General features: G+C 45.5%; 1 protein-coding gene across 1 annotated transcript in view; it reads right to left on the bottom strand.

Annotated features, from left to right (window-relative positions):
* The window catches only part of FRMPD3 (FERM and PDZ domain containing 3), a 125,680-nt gene that overhangs the window by 79,986 nt on the left and 18,607 nt on the right, over window positions 1–27,087 (bottom strand). Inside the window, exons 2-3 of the mRNA XM_078147777.1 lie at window positions 17,167–17,249; window positions 8,849–8,942 (exon numbers count right to left, since the gene is read on the bottom strand). The gene's annotated coding sequence lies outside the window, so the exon portion shown is untranslated. The remainder of the gene's footprint in view (window positions 1–8,848; window positions 8,943–17,166; window positions 17,250–27,087) is intronic.

Below are 27,087 nucleotides of genomic sequence, written 5' to 3'. Positions count from 1 at the left end.
GAATATTAGAAGATACAGATAACACTAAAAACAAGACTATGGAATTGATAAACAAAATTAAAAGCTGGTTCTTTGAAAATACTAACGAGTCGATAAACCTTTAGCTGACCCAATCAAAAAGGGGAGGAAAATCTAATTACCCAATAATAAATGGACAAGACATAATCACAACAGAGGAAAAAAAATGATCAGAACTAATTAAGCCCAATTACAATCTAGCAAAAGAGAATTTAAAAGAAATACAAAAATACAAAACACCCAAATTAACAAAACATGAAGCTGAAATCATAAACAACCCAATTAGAAAATGAAATTAAACAGCCAGAGAGGAACTACCAAAGGAAAAAAAAAATCCCTTGTCCAGACATATTTATGGGGGAATTCTACCCAAGAGCTATTAATAATTAAGTTATAAAAATTATCTTCAAAATTGAGAAAGAAAACACTAAAACTCCTTTAATGAGACAAATATGGCCCTAATATGCAAACTAGGGAACTTAGACCAACGATGACCCAGAAATTCTCCTTGTTAGGCACATCCCTCTAGGAGATCAAAGACAGAAAGGTACACACAGAGCCACCAAAATATTCATAGCAGTACATTTTGTGGTAACTAAGAATTGCAAACAAAGTCAGTGCCCACTGACTGAGGAGTGGCTAAACAAATTGGGGGTACATGACCGCAATGGAATATGATCACATCTTCAGATCAACTAATATGAAAAATTCAGAGAAGCATGGAAGACTTACAAACTGATGCAGAGTAAAATAACCAGAAGCAGGAATAGTTACACAATGACTGCCCAATGTGGATAGAAAGAATGACCAAAACCACACAGAAATGGCATACTGTGTAATTGTAATGGCCAAGTTTGGCCCTAAAGATAAAAAAAAGATGCAACTTAAAATTTTTTTTGAAAGTATGAGGGCCTGGGTATGGAATAGTCTTTGTAGAGGTAGGGGACAATAGGTATGGAACATTGTACTCACTGTCAGACTACTGATGAGGTGGTTGGTTTTGATGAACCACTTTCCCCCCCCCCTTTTTTTTTTTAGGCTATTGGGGTTAAGTGACTTGCCCAGGGTCACGCAGCTAGTATGTATCAAGTGTTTGGTCTGAGGCCGGATTTGAACTCAGGTCCTCCTGACTTCAGGGTCGGTGCTCTATCCACTGCACCACCTAGCTGCCCCTTCCCCCTTTCTTTTCAAGAAAATTATTTGGGGGGGGGGCAGCTAGGTGGCATAGTGGATAGAGCACTGGTCCTAGAGTCAGGAGGACCCGAGTTCAAATCTGGCCTCAGGTACATAATACTCACTAGCTGTGTGACCCTGTGCAAGTCACTTAACCCCCCCCCCAAAAAAATTATTTGAATTATTTGAATGGATTAACTCACTGGTGAGAAAGACTCTGACCTGGTATAGCTGGGCTACAGAAACACTTGCTACACAAAAGCCAACACCTCCCTGCAGGAGACAGTCTGGCAAAGGTCCCGTGTCTCCATCAGGAGAACACAAGAGGCTTCCTTTACCACACAGTGCAAGAGATCTGGGGGCCTCTGACACAGGCATACCTGGGAGAATAATTAAGGAGAGGCTCAGACATTTTGTTCAGGCATAGCAATCGCTAACCTCTTGACACAACATCATCACTGCCTCACTCTTCAGAATTCTCCATGGCCAAGGCCTCAGGCAACTTACAGCACAGGCCAGTTACCAGGAACAAAAACAACACTAGGGAGCCAAGAAACCTACCTAGGGCTGATAAGAAGAGTTCACATTTCTATAGAGCTTTAAGCCTCATTTGATCCCCACAACAACCCTAAGAGGTGGGTGCTGGTGTCATTATCCGGAGTTTATAGATGCAATCTCTTCATCCTCCTTCCACTATAGTCTACTAGAGCTAGAAGGAGCCTTGGACATTATCTAATTCAAGCCCTCATTTTACAGAGGAGGGAACTGAGCCCTACAGTGGAAAAGTGACTTTTTGCTCAAGGTCATACAGCTTAGTATGACCCCTTCCCTCCTGGGAATCACTTTGCCTTTTGCCCTGGAGTTAAGAGACTTGTGTTTGAAATCAATCTCCATTGCCTGATCCCCACTCGCTAGGGACAAAGATCCTTGTGTTACTCACCGCCCCTGCTTGTGGTGAGGAAAGCACTCCTCGAAAAATCTTCAAGTGGGTAGAGGAAGGTGAACCCTTATTAGGGATCATGGCTCCTACCATATTCTGCCTCTTGTTTTAGCTACTTGGGTCCAAGTCATTGTCCCGACTTGACTAGCCTTGCCGAGGGCAGGGGCCTTTGTCCTCCTCAGCTTTGGGAACTTGGCCTAGGCCCAGCCCTTGCACCTCTTTCCTCCCCCCCACACCTCCTAGTCCCTGGACAGCTCCACAAAGCTCTGCCCTTTCTCAGAGTTTCTGGACACCTCTTCAGACATCTGGGCTCCACTTCTGCACCCTGGCTCATCTTTTCTTGCCAGACATCTTGACTTTTCTTGCTCCAGTCACTTCCCAAAGAGGGGGCAGGCAGCATGAGATTGTCCTAACAACTGCTGCTAAGCAGGATATGGCCAATGAATCGAGGTGAGGCTGGATAGACTGGTTCCAAGCCAAGGCTTTGCCCCTTAGTGTTTATGGGAGATAGACAGAGATGTGACAGCTCAAGTTTCAGAGAACCAGTACTTCCCTCCACATCTAGCCTTGTAATTTATTCCACTACCTTTACAGAGTTTGCCTCCTATCTGCGCCTCAGTTTCCTCTTTTGTTAAAAAAAAAAAAAAGGAGTTGAACTAGATGACCTCAAAGGTCTCTCCAACTCTGGATATAGCTTCCCATGGAAAGCTATCTATGAGTTTCTTCTGTAAAGTGGGGATAAAAATACATGTGATATTTATCTCCAATGGGGTGTTGGGAGAAAAGTATTATTCTCAAAAACCTCACAGAAATGGAGACTCTTATTAGGGATCGTCGTCAAATCTAGCCCATCTGGGGTAATAATCATGCTGACTGCTTGCTGCTCTCACCTGGTAGCCAGAGGCAGAAATGGTTCTCACAATGAAGAATTCAACATTGAGTCAGTGGGGTAATCAAACTTGGTAGGCAGACTTCTCCAGTGCCTGAAATCCCACCATGAGAGACTCGTTACTTTGAGTTATGTGTTGAAGGCCCTGCAAAAAGGACATTACATGCGAAGGGGAGCATTAACCTAGTCTCAGCTATGGACGCATTGTCACTGATTTCTTCCTCAGAATTACATTTGGAAGAACCCAAGTTCTGGAGTCAGATAAACAGGGTTTAAATGTCACCTCCAACGGATGTGTGACCTTCAACAAGTCATACAGAGGTTCATTGCCATACTGGGGAGGAGAGGAGGGTCAAAATTGAGTGACGGAGATGGAATGACGATCACGGACAAATGAAAAAAGGACAAATTATTGGCATCTGATTTTGCTTACGTTTTCTTTTCCAAAGATAATGATCTAGGTCCTGGAATAGGGAGTGGCTGCCCAAGATAAGCAAGGAGATAAGAATACCTATCATGATGATCTTGTTTCCTTAAAAAAAAAAAAATTCAAGAGCTACAGCCAGAAAGGACCTCTAAGGCCATCTAGTCTAACCCCCTCATTTCATGGAGGGGAAATTAAGACCTTAGGAGAAGTGATTTACCCAGGGTCACACAGGTAATAAATACCAGGTGAGATTCGAACCCAGGTCCTGTCTCCAGAGTACTGGCTCTGTACCATACAGTCTCTCAGGCTCTGGCACCTCAAATTCTCTAATGGTGTGAGACTGCAAAGAGATGGCAGATAGGTGGCCCAGTGGATAGATCTCTAGGTCTGGAGTCAAGAAGAACTGAATTCGAATCCTGCCCTAGGCACTTACTAGCTGTGTCACCCTAGCCACTTAACTTCTGTCTGCCTCAGTTTCCTTAACTTTCAAATGGGGATCATAATAGCATCTACTTGTCAGAGTTGTGAGGATCAAATGAGATAATACTTGTAAAGGGCTTAGCACAGTGCCTGGCACATAGTAGGTGCTGTAGAAATGCTTCTCCCCTCCCCCTTTTCCTTACCCTGACACATTCCCCTGGCCAAGCACCTGTAGACTTTCTCTCACCTAAGCTTGGAGGGGCGGGTGCTGGAAGGGCCTCCGTTGTCTGGCCTCTTGCCAGTTGTCTGAATGATCCCTAGAAAGCACAATGCCCTGGGATTGAGGCACCTGTCCAAGCAGGTGAGGAATAAGTAAGCAGAGTTCTCCAGACCAGACACCCTCTGGCAATCACCCAGAGCCACTGTGTCACCAAAGGAATGGACCAACCAACCTGCCAGTCCATCAACATTCCCAAGACAGATTTTTAGCCCTTCTTCTTCCCTTCAGACGTGTCTGATAGACATGGACAAATTTTTCCAAAGCCCTACTGCCAGGCTTCCGGCATGGGGACAGATGGGAGGCCTGTGACAGATGGGAGACAGATGCCTCACGGCACCTCAGGTCACAAGGTGTGTCTGTGGCTGCTGCCATGGGGTTGGAGATGACCAATAGAGGAGTTGGACCCTACCCCAGCCTCCTATTAGGGGTAGAGGAAATCATTCTAGGATTTGGAAGGGGTGGTCATGTGCTACATGTCCTCTATCCCCTTGTCTTCATGCAACATTGAGTATTAATGGGGGAGGCAAAAAGAGCCAGGCCCATTGAGGGAGGGGAGAGGCACAGAGAAAAGCAAGGAAGGAAAGACAGCAGGACGAGACAGGGGGCCAGAAGGGGGAATGCGAAAGGAGAGCACATTGGAGAGGAAAGGAATAAAAACAGATAAATAAAAAATGGATCTAAACCTGTGATTTCATCAGTCTAAGAAATTCCTGTTATATAAATTTCCTCCACCAATGCAGGCCAGCACCTTTTCTACATATATAGTCTCGGGAGGTCTCTAGGGCATTTTTCAATGTCAAGTGACTTGTCCAGGGTCACACAGCCAGTACATTGGTCAGAGGTGGGCCTTGAATCCAGCCCCAGTCCTTTTCGACTCCAAGATTGGCTTGTTATCCACTCCATCGCCATGCCCCTCCTCCTATTCTCAGGCACTTTACAGTTAAAAACATCTCACCCCACATGAGTCTCATACCAATTCTGCAATATTAAGCTAGCATTTTGATAGCGCTTTAAGTTTGGCAAAATACTTTGTAAATATCTCAGTTTGGCCTCAAAACAACTGTGAGGGGCAGGTGCTACTGCTATCTCCATTTTGCAGATGAGGAAACTGAGTGGTCTGCAGAAACAGGCTGGAAGGTTTTCCAAAGAGATGGGCCAACACATTCGCCATTCCGGTCTCAGATGTGCTGCTGCATGAGAAAGCAAAAAATGTCTCTAAAGAACCAAAAATGACAGCAACTGGGCCGTCCCAAGTCTATACAGAAGATATCTGGGCTGGAGGAGACACATCTGTCTGGGCACTCAGATACCAGAAAAGTATCAAATGCTTGAGATAAATCACTGGCCTTTGGATGACCCAGAAAAGGCAACTAAGAAATATCAATCATTATTGACCCATATGCCTCTTATCCTATCTTTATACACATTGCAGGCATCCTTGATGAAGGTATAAGAAAGGAACAGACAGACTTATAAAGCACAGTTAAATGAAAAAAAAAAGGCAACATTTATATAGCAACTACTATGTAGCAGGTACCATGCTAAACACTTTTTTTTTAACTTGTCCTTACAACAACCCGGAGAAGTTCGTACTATTATGATCCCTATTTTACAGTTGAGGAAACTGAGGCAAACATAGGTTAAGTGATTCACCCAGTGTTACATGGCTATAAGTGTCTGAGGCTAGATTTGAACTCAGCTCTTCCTGACTCCAGACCCAGTGCTCCAGCCACTGCATCACCTAGCTGCCTCTTTAAAAAAAAAACGTATAGAAGATTCAAGATTTCATCATGTTTAACCATTTGTCAACTAGGAATCGCCAATCCCAAGGACTTTCTAACTCTAAATCAGCTCACAGGTTTGGGACACAGACACTGGTCTTGATGATCAGCAAAGAGACATTAAAAAATAGACTTAAAGCTTATGGACACTACTGAGCTGACTGGCTGCTCTGTATTCCAAAAGCTTGTCTCCCAGAAACAAGATTCTCCTTTTGAAGATGAAAAGCCTGTCATAGCCAAGGCTTTGGGAACTGTCAGATTCTCCTAAAGACAGGGAAGAAGCCAAAGGTTTTGCCCTACTCTGAGGCTGAACATATGAGGTTTCCTGGGCTCTAAGCTAAAAGAGAAGATAGAACCCACTACTTTCTCTGCTAAGCCTAAGAGGCCTTCAGCACATAAGCTGAAGACTCCAACAAAAGGCAGATGGAAGCAGATGACCCACAACCTTATGTCTGGAGGAGCCATGACTGACACAAACAGCAGTCACACCAGAACAGTAGGGACCAACACCCAAAGAATCTGAAACGTCACCCACATGCCTGACAGGTTATGAACCCACTCCAGGCCATCTGGGAACTGACCCAGCAGGAACAATCCAATCACATCACCGGAAGATAGCAATAGCCTTTCAGTATCAGGGGTTGTGAGTTGTCCCTCTGCGTGTGACCTGGCAATCCCTATGGCTCAGTGGATAGGGTGCTGGGCCTGGAGTCAGGAAGACTCATCTTCCTGAGTTCAAATCTGCTGTCAGACACTTATTAGCTGTGTGACCCTGGGCGAGTCACTTCACCCCTGTCTGCCTCAGTTTCCTCAGCTGTCAAATGAGCTAGACCACTCTGGTATCTTTGCTAAGAAAACCCCAAATGGGGTCATGGAGAGTCAGACGCGAAAGAACAATAATAACAACAGCATGAGTCTACTCTTCCCAATAAAGGCGGTAGTTGTGGGACAGCGTGCCCCAGGTTTAAGGGGGAAATACTTCATTGCTACTTTTCTTATGATACTATTGCATTGAATGTCTTTGCTTTGAAATAACTATGAACTCGGACTGAGCAGTCCAAGTAATCACAGTGGTGGGGGCTGGTGAGTACCTTGACCCTGACATGGGGTGCATCTGGGGCATTCTGGGGGTTGCCTCTGGCAGCTTCATTGATATTGTCAGGGAGGATCAAGCATATGCAGTAATTCTAGGGAATATGGGAGACACAGGGAGAGGAAGACAGCCTATCCCTGCCTTCTAGGACCCTGCAATAGCAGAGCCAGGGCCAACATGAAGAAAGATTTAGGATCACTCTAAGGAAATAATTCAACATTAGCCAAAGTGCAGATAGTCTCATGGCTCTGGGGGGCAGGCCTTTAAAAGAGTTGGTCCCCTGGAAGCCCATCATACCCGCTGGAGCCTGGATATGTGATTCTTCATTCCCCGTTGTCTGAGTTCTGTATCCACTGCCCCTGAGCCTACAGGGAATGCCACTCTGGCCCTGAGTTAGCTGAGGCAGGCTGACCAGGGAAGAGAGAGGAAATATCTCTTGCCTTTCCTTTCCTTCAGGGATTTGGGAGGAATCCAGAGTCCTGCTCATTTTCCATAGCAAGAGGGGTCTGGGGCTTGGAGTGGGACCACATTCAATAAAGGTCCAGATGGCCCAGGACCACATGAGCATTTGAGGAGGGAGAAAAAAAGGCAGAAAAGGGCAAAGGAGGGGCTTTGCACACTAATTCTAGCAGTTGTGTCAAAGCCAGCTCCAACAGGTGGCTTATGAATATGGGGGGGGGGGCAGACACGTTGTCAGGATGAGGAGGCTAGCCCCACCTGGGAAAGGTATCAGGGTAAGCATCACATGACTCAGCACATAGAAGCCCAAGGGCCCCCACTGCTATCTGGAGAAGCCACCTGAATTGGAGACACTTGAAGAAAAGGTGATCTGCATATGTTTGCATATTCTTCCTGCCAATGTTTTCCCCATTCATGCAAATTCTCATTACATGGCATTTCTTAGGAGCCCCAGCTGGGCCTCCTGAGTGCTGAGGTTGTGTTTGCCTGCATTTCCTGGCACAGAGAGGAGCTGGGACCCAGGAGCCCAATCCCCTAGCCCATGGGGAGCTCTAGATAGCAGAATTAAAGAACCCTCCAGTCCAGGAGCTTGGAGATGCTACATTCCTCTGGCAGGGTGGGATGAGTTGAGAGACAGGGATGGGGGGGGGGAGGCAGAGACAGAGGCAGAGATGAGGGTTAAGGCACAAGACTTGGGAAAGAAAAGCACAGCTGGAATAGTCAGAGACAGAGGATGCCTGGGACTGAGTGAGCACCAGAGAGGTCCAGAGCACTGGAAGGGGGTGGCCCCTCCTCTGCCCCCCACCCACCCCCACCCCCATCCCCACCCCTATGGTCTTGTCAGACTAAGGTAAAACTTCCAGCATCTGGTCACTTTTCTATGAGGTCTTAAAGCAGCCTAATTCTTCCATAGCCCCCAGGCTACCTGGAAGACCAATTCATTAAAGGCTGGATATGGCAGCTCTGCTCAGCTTTTCTCTCTCTCTCTCTCTCTCTCTCTGCCTCCCTCCCTCCCTCTCTCTGTTGCTGCCTTCACTAAATTAGACAGTAGTCTGTAAGCACAGAGAGCATCCTTCCCACTACCACACACACACAGCTCCCACTCCACCCCCCCCACCCCACCCCCAAGGGAGGCAATTCCAAAGCACATTTTACCCCAGTCATCTTGGGACTGATTGTGGGCCAAGATGGAGCCAATCTGGCTGCTCTGGTCCCCTTCTATTCCCACTCTTTCTCTTCCCCTCTCCACTTGTCCCACAGGAGGTGGAGGTGGGGGGGGGGAGGCAAAATTTTTCATATCTAAACACAAAACAAAAATCCCAGAAACTGATCATAAGATCAAGCTGCATAAGAGAGGAGCATACTTACTGTCTGTCCCCTCTTCCAGCTGGGGCCCTGGGATGGGCACTTGACCCCTCTCCTAAGGCTCTGCCAGCAGTGGCGGCGGCGGCGGCAGCAGTGTCTGTGTATGAAGAGAAAGATCATGCTAAGTCTTCGAAAATTTAGCATCTGCTGTGACCAGAATCTTAAAGAAGGAGGCGACTGGCTCAGCCCCAAAGCTGGGGCTAGGGCAGAGAGAAGGTACATGCAGCAACTGCTTCTCTCTCTCTCTCTCTCCTCTCTGTCTCTCTGTCTCTGTCTCTGTCTCTCTTCTCTCTTTCTCTCTGCCTCTCCATTTTCTCCAACATCAAGGCCTCGGGGGGCATCTGTTAGGCCCTGGATCTATCCCAGGAGCCCCAAACACCAACCCACAGAGGGAAGTTCTTGCTACATACATGTACAAATTTCAATATGGATACACTGGTCTTGGACGAAATCAATGAACCTGGGTTTGAGTTCCAAGTCCAAGAGTTAAGCAGGGATAAAATATCTGCCTCCCTGTGCCCACCCCCAACACAGAACTGGTGACATACTAATGTTGTCAGACAATTTCAATGAAACACCTTGGAAGCAGTGTCCAACTAACACAAGCGCTCCCCTAGACAGCTGACCCAGGTTCAAGGTACTTTGGGACTTCCCATCCATTCAAAATCATAGCTCCTGGGGGCAGTTAGGTGGCGCAGTAGATAGAGCACTGGCCCTGAAGTCAGGAGGACCTGAATTCAAATCCAGCCTCAGACCAAACAGTTGACACTTACTAGCTGTGTGACCCTGGGCAAGTCACTTAACCCCAATTGCCTAAAAATAATTAAAAAAAAACTTAATCATCCTAGACTCTTCATTCTCCCTGCCAGCCCATCTGCTCCCTGAGTCATGAGGATTCCACATTTTATGTCACATTGGTCACCTTCTCTCCAGTCACACAACTGCTACTCGAGTCCAGGCCTTCACTTCTCAAAGCCTCAGTTATCTCATCTGTAAAATGGGGGTGCTCTTCCTACTTCCTGCCTTATGGGACTGTTCTGAGCCCTGCATACAAAGGACCTTGAGCTTTATAAGCTGCAAACACTAAAAACAACAACAACAAAAAAAAACACCCCAAGAGCTGTTATTTCAGTTATATGGACATGATAATTGCTGACTTGGTCTGTGAGACAGTATGACAGTATGCTAGATGTTAGAGGGAGGCACTTTTCAACCATTATAAGGAAATTGTGAGAGCTGGTGAAGATGTGTGTGTGTGTGTGTGTGTGTGTGTATGTGTGTGTGTGTGTGTGTGTGTGTGTGTGTGTGTGTGTTGGGGGGGGGGCGCACAGCCTTTCAGAACTCCCAGGCAAACCTCTAAGACCAGATGCAGGCAAGATAGTGATCCAGATTTGTAGAGAAGGTTTCTACACTATTAGTACCTTGCACTGATGAAATTACAAAATGATGATGATGATACCAAAAAAATTAGAGCTATTTTGGAAGATACTTTCAATAGGTCTAGCATGAATGGATGATCACTTGTTTTCAGGGGAGTTTTTTGGGAGGCAATCGGGGTTAAGTGACTTGCCCAGGGTTACACAGCTAATAAGTATCTGAGGTCACATTTGAGCTCAGGTCCTCCTAACTCCAGGGCTGGTGCGCTATCTGCTACAGCGCCACTTAGCTGTCCTTGGATGATCACTTGTTCAGGATCATGGGGTCATAATAACCCCTACTACTAAGTCCAATGATCCCATTTTACAGGGGGTTGGACTATTGGCCTCTGAGGTCCCTTGCGGCTCAACCTGTGATCCTAGGTTTGACTCTGATTGAACAAGTCATTTTCCCTTGTCGGGCCTCAGTTTCCTCAATTGTAAAATGAGGGAGTGGGATTAGATGGCTGTCAAGACCTCTTTCAGCTTGAAATCTATGACCTTCCCTAGAGAAAATGGGAGGCAGCCCTGCCCAGTGCATTAAGCCCCTGGCTGGAAACCTAGCCTTGGCTCTGTGACTAACCCACTGTGTACGTCACTTAATCTCCCTAAGCCTCCATTTGCTCAAATGGGGACAGTAATCCCCTCCTTGCCCAACTTCCAGGGCTATTGGGAGGATCAAATGAGAGGATGGATGGAAAGGTGCCTTGAAAAGCATAAAGTCACGAAACAAATGGTAGGGATTTTTTCTGACTTGGGAGCATCTCCCTCTTGCCCTGGAGACAGAGCTCAGAAGAAATTCTGGCAGGGCACTGATGGCTGAACTAATCTCAGAGGATTCGACTTCCAGGCTATTTTATTTTTGCCTTTGTATGCCTGGCCCCCCCTAGCAGAGTACCTGGTTCATAGGTAAGCGTACTGAATGTTAGGCTCTATCTCTGCAGTTCTAATGATGAATGGGTATCTCCCCAAATCCTACCTTGAACATGGGCTACTGCATCTCTCTAGCAGGCTGACCCCCAATCCTTAGCAAAAGATGTGACCTCCAATTGTCTGAGCAAAAACTGCTCTATCCAAGAGGATATCCCTTTGAAGGATATCCTGAACCCCTTTGGGGTTCAGGAATCAACGATGACCCAAAAAGCCACAACCTGGGGCAGGGGGCCCTACCTTCAAGAATTTCCAAGTGATCCTCTCTCCCCCCCCCCCGCCCTACCATTATGGACACAACTCAGAACTGGAAGGAGTCAAAAAGGGATGGGGAAGGACAAGACCCAAACCAGGGCTACCCTTTAGTGGGTAGACCTGGAAGGGTGAGGGTTCGAGAAGAGAGTGGTACATGAGCTAAGCCTTTAAGAAGCTAAAGATTACAAGAGGCAGAGGTGAGCAGAGAATACAACCCAGACAGTAGTTGTTATTACAGTCATTTTTCAGTCATGTCTAACTCTCCGTGACCCCATTTGGGATTTTCTTGGCAGACATTACTGAAGCGGTTTGCCATTTCCTTCTGCAGCTCATTTTACAGATGATGAAACTGAGGCAAACAAGGTGAAGTGACTTGCCCAGGATCACACAGCTAGGAAGTGTCTGAGGCCAGATTTGAACTCACAGATGAGTCTTCCTGACACTCTATCCACTGGTGCCACCTAGCTGCCCCTAGGTGAGAGAATGGAATGGAAACACTTAAGGACAGAGATTCATTCAGGAGGATCAGAGAGTCACTTGCACTCAGCTCTTTCCAACTCTGCCAAAAGTCTACATGTCACATCCTGACCAAATTACTGAGCTGCCTCCATATGAACCAAAGAGTTCTCAAGATGGAAGCATGGATATTATATATCAGGGAGGTATGACATCTCCCCTTAGGGGCATAGGTTTTCAGAGCTGGAAGACACCTTCAGGACCACCTGGTCTAAGCCCTTTGATGAGTGACAAAATCAAAGCTCAGACAAAGTCTGTTCCTATTGAGCAGGGATTATTTAACTCTCAGGATCCATGTCCCCAGTGCCTAACACGGTGCCTAGCACACAGTAGGCACTTAATAAATGCTTGTTGATCAAGTGATTGATTGAGTTGTCTAAAGTCACACAGCTAGTAAGTAGAGGAGCTGAAACGTGAACCCAGGCATACACTGCTTCCAGCTTGCTTCCCTCTTTATTTTATTTATTTATTTATTTGTTTATTTTTAGGCAATTGGGGTTAAGTGACTTGCCCAGGGTCACACAGCTGGTAAGTGCCAACTGTTTGGTCTGAGGCTGGATTTGAACTCAGGTCCTCTTGACTTCAGGGCCGGTGCTCTATCTACTGCACCACCTCGCTGCCCATGCTTCCGTCTTTATTAAGGTTGGCTTGGTCTTCACTGTAAATTCCTTGAAGCCAAGTAGTAGAGTCTCAGTTCTGCCACTTATTAGCTTGTGATCTTGGACAAACTATCTCACCTTCTCCATCTATAAAATGGGGCCAATGATCTCCATCCTGTCCTACCTCCTAGGGCTACACAGATAGATATGAGCCATCTGTACTCCTTCCCTGGGTTCCCCTTGCTAGGACTAGGTCCGCACAGGCCTCTCTGCCCCACTGTTTGCAACTCCAAGGGCATCAATTTCAAATGTCAAATAAGGAGGCTGGAGGAGGTGGGATTCTTCCAGGGCTCGAATCTTTGAGGAGGGGGAGGAAGCTAAACCAGGACACATTGTGATTCCCTGGGCCCTGAGTGTATTAACTTGCAGATGTTTGTAAAATGTTGCTTTATAATATTTGTACTTTGCCTTTTGTGTGTACATCTTTCCTGCTGCCTCTACTTTCTCACCACCCACTCCCTCCCTCCTTAACCCAGCAAGAAGAATGCTTTGCATTTGTACAGTGTTTTATGCTTTTTCCTAATGCTCTGAACTAAACCTACGAGAACTTGCTTCCTCCCCACAAAAGCACCTTAGAAGGCAGGGCAGCTATCTACACTGGGGTGGGAGGGGTGGTGCTTTGCCCAAGGACAGTGGCAGATGGGAGGTGGGAACCCATGTCTTCTGACACCTAGTCCACATGGCTGTAGCCTGGCATCAGCACTTGTGGCTTCCTAAAACAGTGCCCCCTCTGGCCAAATTCAGAGGCCCCCTCCCTCTGCAAAGGGCAAAGCTGCTGGCCCTTTAGGACCTCACCCCATGTTACAATGTTCACAGACATTTAGGGTTTATGCCCATCTGGGTTTGGATCTGATTTCTGCACAGTGCCTGACATATAATAGGTGCCTAATAAATGTTTACTGACTGGTTGAATGGTTTTCCAAAGATGATGGGAAGTGCCAGGGAGAATCTGCAAGGGTGAAAGAATCCTGGGATTGGGAACCTTGGGTTCAAATCAGTCCTTCAGCCCAAGTTGAATGATGTTGGGCAAAGCTCTCATTTAATTTCTTTGAAGATCAAGATTTCTCTGTCTATACAATAAGAGAGCTGGTGTGATGATATCTAAATGGCCTTCCAGCTGGAATCGATGACCCCACGCACCTAGCACAGTGCCTGGCACACAGAATGTCCTCAAAAAATGCTTGCTGATAGAGAGATCCTATGATCCCAAATGGAAGATCCTGACATTTTCCAACCCATTTTCCTATTCAGGGTCAGGCAAAAGCTAGTCCAGTTCAATTCAATTCAGCAAGGAACTGTTCAATCCTGACTCTGTACAACCTACTGGGCTAGGCTGCTAGGCCTACAACACTTGCTCTCAAGAAGCTTATGTTCTATTGGGGAGAAACAGGCACATGTAAAATTAAATGCAAAATCTATGTAAAGTGATTTACTAACCCAAAAGAATTCCCTAATCCAAAGTGTTTTCCAGGGAAAGGGCACTAGTACCTACGACCTCAGGACCATTTAAACCAATCCCTGCATTTTACAGTTGGGCAACTTGACTCCCGGGCAATTGAAGTGACTCGCCCAGGAGTATGCAAAGAACCACTTCAGAAGCCATCTAGCCCAACCCTCTCATTTTACAGAAGAGGAAACTGAGGCCCAGGGAGAAGTAACTGGCCCAGGGTCAAACACAAGTAATAAGTGACAGGTGTGATTGGAACCCAGGTCCTCTGAGGTTGCTCATAGGCCGTGAGCCTCCCACACTGGAGGTCTCCAAGCAAAGGCTGGATAATGATATGTACACGGTGTTCAGGATTAGATGGCCTCTGAGCACCTTCCAAACTGGAAATTCCATGATCTTCCTTTAGGGGCTCCAGTGATCCAAATGGGCTCTCCCTCGCCTCTGCTCAAGCCCTTTCCCATTAGGTCTTTCCCAGGCTGAGGTCCCCCCTTTCAGGTTTGCAAAGCATTTTACACAGAATCATCACATTCTATCCTTTCAACAACAATGTGAGGTAGGTTTTATTATCCACACTTTTCAGATGAGAAAATTGAGGCAGAGTAGTCAAGTGACTTGCCTAGGGTCACACAGTTAGTGAGCACAGGAGGCAAGATTGAAACTTAAGTCTTCCTGACTTCAAGTCCCAAGCTCTCTCCATGATGTCATTTAATTGTCATTCCAAGGCCAAGTGAGGTTGTCAGAAAAGCCTGTAGATGATTCCTAAGCAACTCCTGTATCTCAGGAGAGCAAGCACTTCCTGCCCTGGGCTGGAGCTATGCCAGAAAATTATTGGCTCACTGGCCCTCCCTCCAGTTCTATTAATCTCCACCCTAGGGCTCAGGATCTTCCAGGAGACGAAATTAAAATCCCAGGACCCCTTGCAAGGCTAACGTGTAGGCGGGCATGCCAAGCCCTGCCCCCCTCATGTATGTCCACATGCTACCGCCACGTAGCTGCTGCCCACTCTCTTGCTAGGGGGCCCACATGGGATTTGCCAAGCTGCAAATTAACCTACGAGTGAACAGATTAACGGTATTCATGGTAACTTACATGCCAAGTTTCATAGCAAGAGACTCTGAACATTCCAATTGCATAATAATTTAAGGATTTTCAAGTTCCTGGCAGTAATTAACCTGATAAGCCTATGCAAATTGGCCCCAATTTCACACTGTCACTGCAGTCTAGGAGATCCACTGTCTTTGCCCAGAAGGGTGCCTCTTCCCATTCCATGTATTGGCTTGAGATAGCAAGGATGACGGATGTCAGTATCCATTTATTTATGCAAATGAGGCCCCAGTGGAAGAAATCAACATTAGGCCAAGAAGGGGAATGGACATTTACAAATAGTCCACCTGCCAGTTGATTGGAATTGAGTCAGAGTGGGATGAACAAGCCTTTTCTGAGAAGGAGGAAAAATGGTGGAATGGGCCTTGAGAGACCTTCATCCTGGCTTAGCCACAGACTACGTGACCTTGGACAAATCTTTTACCAGCTCTGAGCCTAAATGTCCATGTTTATAAAAGCAAGGGGTTGGTTAGCAGTACTAGATCTCAAATTATTCTACAAAGTAATAATTATCAAAACGATTTGGCACTGATTTAAAAAAGGAAGAAGTTCATCAGGGATTAGGTGTACAACATGCCTAAGCAAAGTAACCTGGTAGCCTAGTGTTCAATATACCAAAAGACTCCAGCTATTGGGTTAAGGACTCACTAGCTGACAAAAATCGCTAATAAAAATGGACATCAGTCTGGCAGAAACGAAGTTTAGACAAACACCTTACACCACACACCAAAATAAACTCCAAGTGAATATGTGATCTAAATATATAAGATTGTAAATCTGAGGTGCAAGGAAGAAATCATCTTTCACCCCTGTAGATAGAGGAGGAGTTTATGGCCCCACACAAGGGGTGGATAGGATCACATAAAATAAAATGGATCATTTTGATTGTATGAAATTAAAAAGATCTTATGCAGCTCCAAATCAATGCAATTAATATTAGAAAGAAATAGTTAAAAACTAGAGGGGGGGAAATCCTTGCATCAAATTTGTCTGATAAAAGCCAAGATATATATGGATTCAAATTTGTAATAAGAGCCATTCCTCAATTTATACATGGTTAAAGAATATAAACAGATAGCTCTTAAGGAAGAAATCCAAGCAATCTATATCCCTAGGGGAAAAAAAATGTTCCAGCTCACTAGTAATTAGAAAAAATGTAAACTAACGCAATTCTATAGCTCCACTGTGCACCCATTAGATTGGAGGGGATACCTGAAAGGTGCCCCAAGTCCTACTTCTCTGCAATACCTCTCTTGAGTTTACTTCTTGGGCATCCTTCAGTTAATTCCATTAAATTCAATAAATACATATTAAATGTCTAGTACACTTGGGCTACAGAAACACTTGGTGTACCAGCTTTGCCTGGCATCTTTTGCTAATACATGCTGTGCCCCCTTCACAGAAAAGGGGGACACACAAAAGCCAACACCTCCCTGTAGAAGACAATCTGGCTTAGGAAACACTCCAGACAGGCTGGCAAAGGCCCCGTCTCCAACAGGAGGCTTTCTTTACCACACAGTACAAGACATTCTGGAGCCTCTGACACAGGCATACCTGGGAGAATAATTAAGGAGAGGCTCAGATATTTTGTTCAGGCATAGCAATCGCTAACCTCTTGACACAACATCATCACTGCCTCACTCTTCAGAATTCTCCATGGCCAAGGCCTCAGGCAACTTACAGCACAGGCCAGTGCGAAAACACATTTCCAGACACACAAACAACTATCACAAACCTACTTCTACCCACTGGTTTCCAGTCATTTGTGACAGCAAAGAACTGGAAACTAAGGGAGTACCCCATCAGTTGGGGAATGATGGAAAAAATTATGGCATTAGAATGTGATGAAATATTATTGCACCATAGGAAATTATGAAAAAGAAGAATTCAGAGAAGTTTGGGAAGACTTTCATGAATTGATGCAGAGCCAGGAAAACAATATACAATAATTACAACACTAGAAATGGAATGATCAACAACAAAAAAGAAACTTACAGATAGTGGGGATTCTCTTCTGGTATGGGTTGGACTAGATAGACGAGATTCTGAAATTCTTCCAACTCTGAAATTTTGTGATTCTGTGAAACAGAACAAATGAACAATGAGTATAACCATATAAATGGAAACCACAATAGCAACAACAAAAACCTGAATTGGATGTTATTTAATAATTACCAAGAAATTTGACCCCAAGGAAGAGAAGAGAAAATGTACCTCTGCCCTATTCCACTTTGCAGAGGTGGAGGACTATGGGTGTAGAATACTGGCAGATACTGTCAGTTTCCATCTTTTTGGTTATAAGGAAAAGAGGGAGGTTATGTTGGGTGATATACAAACAAAATATATCAATCAATGCTATTTTAAAAAATGGATGCTGAAGTTGGTGTGCTCTCTCAGTGTTTCTCAGAGAGGACTGCAGCCACCTTAGCTTAAATCCTATTTCCTTCCAAGAACACGTGGAGGCCAAATTTGCGGGGCGGGGGGGAGGGAGCTCATTTCCCCAGCCCTGCCTCAACTTTCAGACTGCCTAGACCCACACAACCTGCTACCAAAAAACATCTGAAGAGATCTGGCCAGGACACGAGTCTTCAGTTACTGAGAAGGACAATCCCCAAGTTCTCAATCCAGTCCAGTGCTAGGCTTTGGTAATGGTACAGACGGGTCCTGGAACCATTTTCTAGAAAACAGATTTCTGCAGAACAAATACTATTTTTTCCATTCACTTTCATGATAAAAGCAGAAAGTGTTTTTCTGGGAAAAATCCTAGCCTCAAGATATAACTTCTGAACACAATTCAAAAACACACTTGAATATTACACATTTAAAGGCAAAAAAAAAATGCCAATCTTCTGATATAATGGCTTGTGAAATCTAAATGCAAAATGGCTACCCTGGGTCATTTTGATGTTAGGCCTAAAAGAAAAACAATAATGCTTCCAACAAACAGAACACCCTGGGCTTCAATTAAACCACCTTTTGGATCTTCTTCCCCCTCCCTCCCCCTAGAAAACTACTGTTCTTTGTCTGCTTGGTCTGTTTCTAAGGAATCAGTGGAAACCGCTGGGAAACACACACCCCAAACAAAAGAACTCAACAGGTAAGGGAAGACGAAAAACACATTGGGGCACTGATTCAAAATCCCAGTTTCTTCAGCCCATGGACTGTAGGGATATGCAGCTAGAGGTAAAAAGGACCTCAGAGACTAATCTAGCCCAACCCCTGCATTTTTCAGAGTAGGAAACTGAGGCTGAGGGAGATGACTTGTCCAAGGTCCCCTATAGGGTCACAGCTAGCTAGAAGGGCTTTCAAAGGCCATCAAATCCAACTCCCTAATTTCACAGAGGAGGAAACTGCTGTCCAGGGAAGTAGTAAATGGCAGAGGTGGGATTCAAATTCTGGTCCTTGGACTCCAAATCTGATGCTATTTACACTACATCATGTTGTTAGGTTAGTTTGGTCAAGGGGCCTTTTGTAAGGAGCCCCCCCCCCCCAATTAGGGGGCTTGGACGTCAACAAGACCTGAGTTCAAATGTGGCTTCGGTCACTTCTTAAGCTGTATGACCCTGGGCAAGTCACTGAACTGCTCAGCCCCAGTTACAACCTTGTTGTGAAGATCAAATGAGGTTATCTATACAAAGCCCTTTGCAATATACTTGTTGTTCAGTCGTTTCAGTTTTGTCCGGTTCTACATGACCCCATGTTAGGGTTTTCTTGGCAAAGATACCGGACTGGTTTGTCATCTCCTTCTCCAGCTCATTTTTCAGATGAGGAAATGGAGGCAAACAGGTGAAGTGACACTCAGCCAGTGAGTGTCTGAGACCAGATTTGAACTCAGGTCTTCTTGACTCCAGGATGGGCGATCTATCAGTGGCTTTACCTAGCAGCCTCTTGCAATACAGAAGTGCTAGCTAATAGCAATTATTACCTCTATAGCATCACATGCCTGCTTTGTGTGTGTGTGTGGGGGGGAATCCAGCATATCATCTCCCACAGCAAGAGACTGCCCAGTAGGGCAATGACCCAGGCTACCATCAGTTCCCTACCTGAAAGGCCAGATCACACACTGGCTTTGCTTCTCCATCACTGAATCAGATTGCCTCAGGACCAGTCCTCTTCTCCATACCTAGCCCTCAAAGCCATCAATCATACTCAGCAGGCTGCTGAAAAGCCCAAAGAACAAGAGACTGTTGCCCCTGGGCCAGGATGCTCTTGGCTTTGCATCCTAAGCCTTTGAGTAAACCACAGGGTCCCAGGAAGCAGGAAGAATCTATAAGGGGGAAGACATTCCTCCTACCAACATTATCCCCTTGAAACCAAATAGATCCATTCACTCAGTCAACAAGTATTTATTAAATGCCTCTAAGTGCCAAGTACTTACTCACTGTGCATATTCAGAGCCTTCAGTCAAAACTGTTGAATTTGTAAGTGAGCTAACCTGGCTGACCCTAAGGCCAAATACTCAATTTACAGCTTAAAAAACTTTTAGGCATCTCCCCCTAAAATACACATGCTTGTATTCCACTTTAAAATAAGGCAATAAAGGAGCAGCTAGGTGGCGCAGTGGATAGAGCACCGGCCCTGAAGTCAGGAGGATCTGAGTTCAAATCTGATCTCAGACCAAACACTTCACACTTACTAGCTGTGTGACCCTGGGCAAGTCACTTAACCCCAATTGCCTAAATACTATAAGGCAATAATAATTTTTTTAAAAGGTAATAAAAGCAAGAGGCAGCTTATTATAGTGAGTAGATCCAGAGAGCTAGCCTCAGAGTAAGGAAGACCCGAGTTGAAGACTTGCCCCTGACATACTTGGCTGTGTGACCCTGGGCAAGTCATTTAACTGCAATGCATCTCAGGTTACCTTCTAAGACTATGAAGTACGCAGGTGCAAATTTGCATTGGTAAAGGGAGTTTGCTTCTTGGGAGTTCCCAATGCCAGTGGAATCATAATTCTGGTCCAATAAGCAAACAAAACTAACTTTAAAAAAATCAATGCAAGTCTCTTTTATAACTAATTTTATCTCTAAGTTTTTAATCAAGTGATCTGGTAGAGTACTCAGAGAATGGGAGAGGATCCATGGGTTTGAAACAGAGCTGATTGTCCAAAAAAAAAAAAAAAAGGAAGAGAACAGAGTCTGCAAACTACCAAGTCAATGACTTGGACCTTCAATTCTGGGTAAAATTCTCCAACGTATTATTAAAGGGAAGGCTAGTGAACATCTAGAAAAGGAAATGATGATTACCAAGAGCCAGCCTGACTTCATCAGAAGCAGGTCATGCCATTTCCTTTTTTGACAGGGTTACTAAATTGGTAGTTTTGAGGAAATGTTGTAGATATAGGTTACCTACATTTTTTTTTGAAGCATGACATCGTGTCTCATGTTATTCTTGTTAAAATAAGTACCAATACAAAAAATGAGCCCATAAAAATATGGGCCTTTCTTTATATAGTAACAGCTAGCATTTAAATAGTGCTTTAATAAGGTTAGCATTTATATAGCAATCTCAACTTGATCCTCACAATCATAGGAGGCTACAGTTATCCTCATTTTACAAATGAGGAAACTGAGGCTGAGAAAGTTGAAGTGACTTGCCCAGTGTCATACAGCTAAGTAAGCGTCTGAGGCAGGATTTCAAACCCAGGTCTTCCAGATTCCAAGTCCAGCACTCTATCCACCACACCACTTAGCTACCTTTGTATTACTATCAAAACCCAGCAGGAAGAGATAGAAAAAGAAATTCAATTCAAAAGAACTACAAAATATATAAAACACTGGGGAGTCCTCTTAGCAAGACACAGCACAGAAATAAAACAAGACTGAAATAACCACAGAGATATTAATTGCTCATGTGTGGGCCATGCTAATACAATCAAAATGACAACACTACCTAAAATTAATTTATAGATTTAGTGCCATGCCAAAGTACCATAGGGTTACTTTACAGAACTAGACAAAACATAAAAATTCATCTGGAGGGAGAAAAAAGGTTAAGAATCTTAAGGAAAATAATAGCAGAAAAAAACAAGGAATAAAGGGAGCCTATCAGTACTACATCTCCAACAATAACAGTAATCATAAAAACTATTTGGTATTGATCAAAAAAGGTTGATCAGTAGAACAAATTAGATAAACAAGACCCAGAAACAACTGAAAATAGTAGCAAGTGTTCAGTATACTTAAGGACACCAACTACTGGGATAAGGAGAGTCCCTTTCAACAAAAACTGCTGGAAAAACTGAATGGCAATTTGGCAGAAATTAGGTTTAGAGCAACGCCTCATACCACATACCAAGGTAAGCTCCACATGGATATATGGCCTAGACATGAATAGGATATATGACCTAGACATGAGTGGTCACGCCATAAATAAATTAGAGGAGTAAGAAAGAAATTACCTTTCAGATCTCAGAACAGGTGGAAAATGCTTAACACTGGTTAGAGATCATCATAAAAGATAAAATGGACCATCCTAATAACATAAAATTGAAAAGCTTTTATACAAGCAAAATCAATGTAGTTGGAATTAGAAGACAGGGAACTGGAAAATATATTTGCAGCAAAATTATCTGATAAAGGTCTGATATCCAAGATATATAGGGAATTAATTCAAATAAATGAAGAGCAAGATCCAGTCTCCAATAGATAAGTGGTCAAAGGATATTAATAGGAAATTTTCGAAAGAAATAAGCCCTATCTTATCAAGAACTCCCAGGTAAGCTATAAAGTGAAGCTCATCATTTAGGGGGTCTTTTTGCTCTCATATGCCGACAGCCCTAGTGCTCTGCAAAATGAATCCTCAGTCTGGGAGCCCGGGAACGATGCTGAAGAAGCTGGTGCTAGCAAACACCTTGGGAGACTAGTAGGTGGACATATTCGGGGGCTGGGAGTCCTTTGCAAGAGCCTTTGAACCCCTCCTCCCTCCTGTGGTTGCCTACCTCAGGCCCTGATTGATTTAATGGCTCTAATAGCTGGAAGCATTTAAGTGAATGCTTTGGGCCTTTTTGGAAATGGCACCCAGGGAAACCTGAGGTCCTTCTCCCAGCAAGAGCCCTGCCTCACACACAGGCTCCCCTTTTTATGCTCCTCTGAACGGTATGAACCCCCGCCAGCCAGCCAGCTAACTGCCTAAATGCTCATTCCATCATTAACAAGGCACCAGTCAGCTGCAGCCACAGGAGGCGAGGGAGGGCATGAGATGGCAGCTGCCAATTCTGATTTTTCTGAGCCTTGAGAGAGGCAGATCATAAGCCTGTCAAGTCTCCTGAGGCTCCATGGAGCAAATGAGTGATGCTGAATGTGAAGACCAGGAGGACAGACAGAGTCAAAGTAGCCTCAGCTCCCTCCTCCTCCCCCTCCACTGAAAGAAACCTTTCAAACTACTACCATAATGCAACCCACAGGGCAACAAAGTGGGCCAGAGTCTAACAACCTCCAGATCGTTCTTAACCTTTTCTGTGTCATCAACCTACCCCTTCCCCTCCTTGATATTGTAGTAAAGGCTGTGGATCCTTCTAAGAATGATTTCATATTTTATACACACACACACACACACACACACACACACACACACACACGTGAACATACACTCACACGCACATACTGAAATACAGGGCTTTTTTTTTCCCAAAGAAACAACTTCCCAGACCCCAGGTAAAGGACCCCAGTCTTAGACCAAGGGCCAAGAGTCCTGGTTCCTGGATCTGCCAATAAACTTGTAGCATAACCTCAGCCTAGCCACTGCCCTCTTTTGATTTTTAGCTTCCTCAGCTGTAAAAGGAGGACACCAACTGTCTGTCAATACTCCACTGGTGACCCCATGATCACACAGCTACCAAGCATCTGAGCTGGAATTCAAATCTAGGTCTTCTTGACTCAACTCAAGTCCACTATACTGATTGGGACTTGAGAGACAAAGGAGAGTGGGAGACAGGAACATGGCTCTACCTCCCGGGGAGGGCCTGGACAGATGGCATCTATCTCCCTGTTGGCACTGTTTGGGAGGCTTGCTGGCAGCTCGAAAATGAAGCCATCAGCTCAGGGCCCAGGCCCTCCCAGGGTGAGAGCTACCCACCCTCCAGCCAGCCTGGGAATAGACACCTTGGGCATGCATTGCAGCAGAAGCGCTGAAAGCAGCCCTCTGCAGAGGAGGGTTTGGGCTTCCCTGGAGTCTCAGGGAGCCGCTGCGGGCTTCATTTGCATCTTCTCTCTCTTGGCAAGGCTCAGCCTGGTGTCCATATGAATCATCGAGGAGTCTAAATCCCAAAAGGAAGACAGAGAAAGCCAAGGAGATAGTGAGGGGGCAAACTGGCTGGCACGCCATTGAAGCTGGCTGCAAGGGATTCTTTGGGAGCCACCATTCTAGCTACTGACCCCCGAGGAACCATATCTTCTATCTCATCTCCCCAGTCTCTACCTAGCCCCATACTGGGTCATCTTGCTTATGGCAGCCTAGAGATGACAGTCACAATGAATGAGGAGGAAACTGAGGCCCGCAGCAGGCAAAATGACTGAAGTGTGAAAGGTAAGCATCAAAGGGGGGGGGGGTGAACCCAGTGCTCTTTCCCCAAGTCCATGCCACTACTTTATATGGCTGAAGAGTTTTCTCCAACAGTGGGGAGGTGGAACCTATAATTTTATACCTTATCAAAGATCCAGTCATTGGAATCAATTAGGAAGCATTTCTTAAGCACCTACTATGTGTCAGACTTTGCCAGGCACTAAGTTATACAGACAAACCATAGAACAAAACCAATCTCAGGGAGGTGGCATTCTAGTGAGTAAAGGCAGAGCCAGGCCCAAGGTGGGAGGGGAAGAGGGGCCAGACCCACCCCAGCACACACCCCCTCCAGTCAGTTTGCTGCTGCAGTAAGAGAAAAGAAGCCACAAAGGGGAACAGCAAGTCTGGAGTCCGCAGCTAGTGCCCTTGAATCCTAGAGCAAGCTAACAATTGGACATTAGCTAATCAACATCCCTTTTCTTGGTATTTATCCGAAGCTTGACAAAATGCTGGGCCAGGATTTGGCACTGAAGCCCCTCAGTGAGCACGGCCACATTCTTCTCATGCATAAAATCCCTAGTTTCTCATTAACTGGCTCTGCTTCTCCAGAACCCTCCAAAGAGCATATTTCTCCTGGCCTCGCCTATGCTGGGAGACAGCTCTTATTGCCTTACCTACACCAGGGTCTGTCTGTCTGTTCTCTCTTTCTCTCTGTCTCTCTCTCTCTTCTCTCCCTTTCTTTCTGTCTCTTTCTCTTGTCTCTTTGTCTCTGTCCCTTCTCTCTCTGTCTCTGTCTCTCTACTCTCTGAATGTCTCTGTTTCTCTCTCTCTCTCTCTCTTCTCTTCCCCCCTCTCTCTCTGCCTCTCTCTCCTGTTCCCATCTCTCTCCTTTCTCTGTCTCTGTCTCTCAGTTTGTATCTGTCTGTCTCTCTCCTGTCTCTGTCTCTATCTCTCTCTCCTCCCTCACTTGGCCTCACTTGCTTCTCCCACCACAGACAGCAGGCCCCCAAAGGCCCTGACGCCAGAGGATTAGGAGCCAGAAGGCAGCAGCTCCAGGAGACTGGCTATATTGCATCCCATCCACTGTCACTGGCCCACACCCAAGAGAAGGAAGGCCTGAGCAGAGCACATCACCCTAGATGGCCAAGCTGGCCTCAGGTAACCTGGGAAGATTGGCCAAGTTGACCTTGGGGTGGGGTGGGGAAGACTTCCCCAAAGATACACACACTCCCCAACCCGAAAAAAAAAACTTAGCACATTTTAAGTGCCTAATAAGCTTTGTGGGTTGACTGCCTAAAATATTCAAGGAAACCCACCTAGCAACAACCTCTGGAGGAGCTGCATTGCTAGGTCACACCAGGCCTGCCCAGTCCCAAGGCCAGCTTCCCTAGCTAATCAATAGGTTTCCTGAACCAGCAATCTCCTGCAGGGGGAGCTAAACTCTCCACTGAGAAGCACAAGCAGAAGGCTTAGCCCAGAGGGTCTGGGCCTTGCTTTTCTCCACTGCCCAGAGGCACTAGAAAGAAAGCACTCCGCCATTCAGTACCTATGTGACCTTGGGCCAAAGCAACCTCCTTAACTGTGGGTGTCCCCCAAGGCCCTGGGCCCTCTTCTCTTCTCCCTCTGTATACATCTTGCTTGGTGACCTCATCATCTTCCATGGGCTCAATGACCATTTCAGGCAGGTGATTCCCAGATGCACACACCTAGCCCTCCTCACACCAACAGCCAACTGGACATATTGAAGTGGATGTCCCAGAGCCATCTCAAAGTCAACACGTCCTAAGCAGAACTTGTCTTTCCCCCCCATTACACCCTCCTTCCCAACATCCCTAGTTTTGTCAGGGGGCATCCTTACAGTTGCCCACATTCACAGTCCTCAGTGGTATCCCTGATTCTTGCCTCCTGCCTGCCACCACTTCCCTCCACTCACACGGCCACCACGAGTTCAGGTCCTCATCACCTTTCTAATGATAGTAGTAACAGCCAACATTTCACTGTGCTAAGCACTTCATAATTATTATCTCATTTGATTCTCACAACCATGGAAGGTAGGTGCTATATTATCCCTATTTTACAGAAGAGGAGTCTAAGGCACACAGAGGTTAAGTGCCTTGCCCAGGATCACAGAGCTATTAAGTATCCAAGGCTAGATTAGAATTCAGATCTTCCTGACTCCAGGGCTGGCACTCTACCCATTGCACTACCTAGCTAGTCTCCCTGCCTACAGTCTCACTTCTCCAATCTATCCTCCACTCATGTGATTTTCTTAAAGTGTAAGGTCTGACCATGCCCCAACTATCTGAGAAATTCCAATGGTTCTGTGTCACTTACAGTATCAAATACAGGCCACCCTGTTTAAAATCCTTTACAACCTGGTGCCAACAGACACGGCCAGCTTTGTTACACATTGCTCCCCTCCATACATACTGCAGTCTAGTAACTGGCTGCCCCTCAGGATTCTCAAACTGTCTAGTTTCCTTCAAGGCTCAGTTTTCCATGAGGGATTTCCTGATTTCCCTGATGCTAGTGCCTTCCTACCAAAATCACAAATTCCATTTAGACCTGAAAGGGACCTAGGAGGTCATCTAATCCCACCCCCTTTATTTTACTGGGGCCCAGGGAAGAGAAGTGACTTGGCCAAGGTCACGTATGGGATCACAGATCTAGAGCTGGAAGGGACCTCAGAGATATTTATTTTACAGAGGAGGAAACCGAGGCCCAGAGCCAAGCACAGTGCAGGGCATATAGCAAGAGTTTAGTATGTATGTTGATTGACTGATATACTTTCTGCCACTTCTGCACAATTGTTCATTAGTAATATGCTAGAGCCTACTCATACCCATTGTGTGCCTCCATTTACACTTATGGTGACCTCCAACTTTAATTCCTATGATATTGTTTTGCATCATCTAATCCAGGACACATTCTGTAAGAGTTATACCAGGTCTGTGTACTCAGTCCTGCCCCAAGCCAAGGCTTTCCCAATGCCCTTATTTCTACATCAAAAGTTTAGTCCTAGAATTAAAAGTCTTCTATGGGCATCACTGCACATCACTTTTCTTAAGTTTCACACAAATTGTTTGTTAAACGTGCTCAGCAAAGCAATCGGGCAAATGCTAACAAACGTACAAAGCAGGATGCAATCACGAAGCATGAAGCATACACCAAACAATTAGCGGACGAAAGGACGGACAACAGCAACGCACTCAACACCACATGCAATTAGGCAACAGTGTAATCAATAGCATGTAATTGCAAGTGGTGATGATTAACAGCAATCTCATTGGAGAGAAGGGGAAGGAAATGAGAGATATCATGAAGGCAGAACTGACAAGACTTGGCAACTGGCTAGATGTGGGGGTGATAGAGGAGGAAGGAGGATGGGCAAGTCTGGAGTTAGGATGGGTTTGGGAG

This window comes from Phascolarctos cinereus, unplaced genomic scaffold, assembly GCF_003287225.1.
Source record: "Phascolarctos cinereus isolate Bilbo 61053 unplaced genomic scaffold, phaCin_HiC Scaffold_8;HRSCAF=390, whole genome shotgun sequence".
Taxonomy (NCBI): Eukaryota; Metazoa; Chordata; class Mammalia; order Diprotodontia; family Phascolarctidae; genus Phascolarctos; species Phascolarctos cinereus.
This window is presented reverse-complemented; position numbering and strand designations above follow the sequence as displayed.